This window comes from Punica granatum, chromosome 8 (genome assembly GCF_007655135.1).
Source record: "Punica granatum isolate Tunisia-2019 chromosome 8, ASM765513v2, whole genome shotgun sequence".
NCBI lineage: Eukaryota > Viridiplantae > Streptophyta > Magnoliopsida > Myrtales > Lythraceae > Punica > Punica granatum.
The window spans coordinates 137,407-142,381 of NC_045134.1; positions in this window are offsets into that span (position 1 = coordinate 137,407).

Consider the following 4,975-nt stretch of genomic DNA (forward strand, 5'->3'; position numbering starts at 1 on the left):
CGGGTAACGGTGCGCAATAAATATCCTTTACCTAGGATAGATGACTTGTTTGATCAGCTCCGAGGTGCTACCGTCTTCTCGAAGATCGATCTTAGATCGGGATACCACCAGCTGAAGATCAAGGACTCTGATGTGCCCAAGACTGCTTTTCGCACTCGGTATGGACATTATGAATTCCTTGTGATGCCTTTCGGGTTAACAAATGCTCCAGCAGCTTTTATGGATTTAATGAATAGAGTCTTCCAGCTATATCTTGATCAGTTTGTGGTGGTTTTCATCGATGATATATTGGTATACTCGAGGAACCGGAATGAGCATGAAGAACATCTTCGTGTAGTGTTGCAGATTTTGAGAGAAAGAAAACTTTATGCCAAGTTTAGCAAATGTGAGTTTTGGTTAGACCGAGTGGGATTCCTCGGGCATGTGATTTCAGGTGATGGCATATCAGTGGATCCGACGAAGATTGAAGCTATCTTGAATTGGAATCGTCCTACAAGTGTAACAGAGGTGAGGAGTTTCCTAGGATTAGCTGGTTATTATCGAAGATTTGTGGAAGGATTCTCCCTTATTGCTGCTCCCCTGACTCGGTTAACGCGGAAAAGTGTGAAGTTTGAATGGACAGATGAGTATGAGCAAAGTTTCCAGGAGTTGAAGAAGAGGTTGACCACTGCCCCAGTGCTTGTTATTCCGTCCACTGATGAGGGGTTTGTGATATATAGTGATGCATCCCATCAAGGCTTAGGCTGCGTATTAATGCAAAATGGCAGAGTGGTGGCTTATGCATCTCGGCAATTAAGGAATCATGAGAAGAATTACCCGACGCATGATCTTGAATTGGCAGCCGTGGTATTCGCCCTCAAACTTTGGAGACATTATTTATATGGAGCAAAGTGCGAGATTTATACAGATCACAAGAGTTTGAAACATTTGTTCACTCAAAAAGAACTCAACTTGAGACAGAGGAGATGGATGGAACTAATCAAAGATTATGATTGCACGATCAACTATCATCCAGGAAAGGCAAACGTGGTGGCAGATGCACTGAGTCGGAAATCATCAGCAAGATTAGCAGGTATGTGGAGTGTTTACGACACACTTATATTAATGAGTTGAGGTCATTAGAAGTTAAACTAGAGATGACCGGTTTAGGAGCATTGATGGCTATTTATGATATGAAACCAGTGCTAGTTGATCGAATTCGGGAAGCGCAACAAGTAGATCCATTTTTAGTAGAGATGAAAAACAAGATTAAGGAAGGCAGAGTAAAGGAAGGCAAGAAGTTTGAATTTCTTTTGAAAGAGGATGACACACTTATGTTTGGGAGTCGAATTTGTGTACCTAATGATGCTGAGTTGAAGAGAGAGATTCTTGCACAGGCTCATAGCTCACCTTATGCAATGCACCCCGGAAGCACTAAGATGTATTATAATTTGAAGAGAAGCTATTGGTGGTATAACATGAAAAAGGAGATAGCTGAATTTGTTGCCAAGTGTCTAGTATGTTAACAGGTTAAAGCAGAGCATCAACACCCATCCGGGTTATTACAACCTCTTCCGGTACCTGAATGGAAATGGGAAAAGATCACCATGGATTTTGTCTCGGGACTTCCACGAACACGAAGAGGGCATGATTCTATATGGGTGATAGTTGATAGGCTGACTAAATCCGCTCACTTCCTACCAGCTAAAACGACATTCGGTGCAGATCAGTTGGCACAATTGTTCATTAAGGAGATTGTGAGGTTGCACGGTGTGCCGGCATCCATAGTATCAGACAGAGGTTCCTATTTTACTTCCAAGTACTGGAATAGTTTTGTTACGGCTCTAGGCACAAAGTTGAATTTGACCACCGCTTTTCATCCTGAATCAGACGGGCAAAGCGAAAGGACCATTCAAACATTGGAGGAAATGTTAAGAGCGTGTGTTATAGAATTTCAAGGCAGCTGGGATGACTACCTTCCTTTGATGGAATTCGCGTATAATAACAGTTATCAATCTAGTATTGGAATGGCACCATATGAGTCGCTTTATGGTCGGGTTTGTCGAACACCATTGTGTTGGAACGAAGTTGGAGAGAGGCAATTAACTGGACCGGAAATAGTCGACCTAACAGCTGAAAAGGTCAAGATTATCAGAGAGAGATTAAAGACCGCTCAAGGGCGACAAAAGAATTATGCCGATAAACGAAGAAAGGACCTCGAGTTTCAGCAAGGGGATCGAGTTTTCTTAAAGGTATCACCGTGGAAGGGTATTATGAGATTTGGCAAGAAAGGGAAGCTTAGTCCCAGATATATCGGGCCATACGAGGTTCTCGAGCGCATTGGGAAGGTGGCATACCGGTTGGCTCTACCTCCTGAACTATCCCGTATTCATAACGTGTTTCATGTGTCAATGTTGCGTAAGTATATACCAGACCCATCCCATGTTCTGAGTTATCAACCGGTGGAGCTAAATGAAGACTTGACATATGAGGAAGAGCCAGTGGATATTTTAGATAGAAAGGAGCAGGTCCTTCGAACCAAGAGAATTCCATTAGTAAAGGTGTTGTGGAAGAGTCATTCGATAGAAGAAGCCACTCGGGAACCCGAGGATTCTATGAGAGTCAACTATCCATACCTTTTCCCGATATCAGGTAAATAATTTCGGGGACGAAATTTTCATTAGTGGGGGAGATTGTGAGGCTAGTGTCCACCAAACATGCATATATGCTCATATACATATCCATATGCACATGCATGGTTACATAACATACATGTATATAATATACCCTTATTTTTTTTTGGCTGGATCTTTAAATGTATTTAATATACCACAACTTGTGGCTGGATCATTATCTATACGAAAGAAAAAAAAATAATAATAATAACGAAAAAGGTGAGAAATCAGATAGTGATGAGTGTGGAATGGGCCAAGTGGCCTCCTTTTCAGCAGCCAATTTATTTCCACCGCCTTTGACCATCTTTGACCACTTTCTTTTTCTGCTTTTCTTCCTTATTTAAACCACACTTCTCCTTGCTCTATCCCTAGCCCAAGAAAAACGAAAATGAACCAGAAGAGAGAGAGAGAGAGGAGTTAGCTGAGTTGAGAAAAATCCTTGGAGAAGAAGACTAAGTTTGGAGTATTGATTAGTAAGTTGATTATCTATGATTTAAACATCTATATTCACTATGTTGTATATAGTTGTGGCTCTTCTTGCATCCATTTCAGTTAGGTTAGATTGAGAATTTTAGTTGTTGAGATTGGTAGCTTCTCCTAAATGATATAAGTTGAGTTGGATATATGTTTGGAGTTAGTCTTATGTTGTTTTGGGATGAGTTTGGTCACTTATATGGGTTGAAAAATTCGGTTGTGGGGCAGGGGGCAAAACCCTTGGTTAAATTGGTGGGTTTCTAAGGCACATAGCTATGCCCTTCTGAAAGTATATATACACATATATAGATGTAGACAAGCGTGTGTGCATAGGTATATGCATACATTTTACTCTGTGAGCTGACCATGGACTAGAGAAGGGAACTGAATTGAAAATTTATCATGCATTATAATGATATCATGTGATGGATTGATTGAATAAGCTCTTATTTATTTGTATTTCGGAACCAAAGAAGTACTTAGAATTCCTTGCACTCTTCCTGAATTTGGCTGATCAAATTGGTCATCCATTTGATATATATTGTGATGAATCCTAAGTTGATATAATTTGAGAGATACATGTGTATAGCATTTTGCATTGTTCTCTATTTAAAGAGTTAGGTAGAAATCAAAAGAGATAGGGAAGAAGCATTTGTAAATTATAAACATCTTATATTATAGCTACATTCAGGAAATAGCACAGGAGGTGAATTGCTGCATATTTTCACCCTCATCTAGTATATTATCTAACCTTTTTGCTTGAACTGGATAGGGGCTGGGGAGACTGAGACTATACCTCCGGAAGGCTCGATTCATTAAGTGGTCATTTCAGGGGTGTTTGGGAGTACTTTCTTCCATCGTAAAATAATATAAATATATATATATATATATATATATATGTGTGTGTGTATGGTTATAGAAGTGATGGTGGCCGAATGATTGCGGAACATAGTTGATGTGTATGCTTAGTATGCTTGTGATGGTTGCACTATAGCCATGGGATCGCTGGACCCGGCAGATTATAAAAGGGGTCTGATCGGCCGCCGAACCCGGCGGAATATAAATAGGGGCTTGATCGGCCGCTGGACCCGGCGGAATATAAATAGGGACGTGATCGGCCGCTGGACCCGGCGGAATACAAATGGGGGCCTGATCGGCCGCTGGACCCGGCGGAATATAAGTAGGGGCATGATCGGACGCTGGACCGGCGGAATATAAATGAAGGTCAACTCTTACCGCCAGAGGTTAATGGGCGGCCCCCGCTCATGAGACATGGATATTGGGAGTTGAGGATGATATGAATGAGGTGTGCGGGTCACGTCATAACTCTGTTCGAGGAAATGCAACCCTATGGCTATATTACTGTTGTTTGGATTTGGTTGCCCTATGAGTTGTGTGAAAGGATGATCTTGGTATTGGATGCTATATCACGGTGAAATATGTATATATATATATATATATATATATGATGTGTGTGAATTGTGATTAACATATTAGCTCATTTTACCTTGGAATATAGTACTCAGTGAGTTGCAGCTCAGATGAGCTAGGAGCTAGACTAGCCGCCAGGAGGGCTGCATACATTTGGATAACGAGCTAGGAGCTCAGCGCAAGGAGGGCTTTGGATAACGGGGATCAGCGCAAAGGATTTTGGCAAGTAGGCCCACCCATAGTATAGGTAGTAAGTGTTCGTAAATGTTACAATCCTGTTACGACCTGAAACTTTTGTTAGTTGGTTTAGTGGTATGGTTGTAGCTGAACACACTATGGAGAGCATATATGTACATTAGAATCCGTTAGACTCATTATATATAACGTAGAGTGCCGAGTTAGTTTAAAGGTTGGAT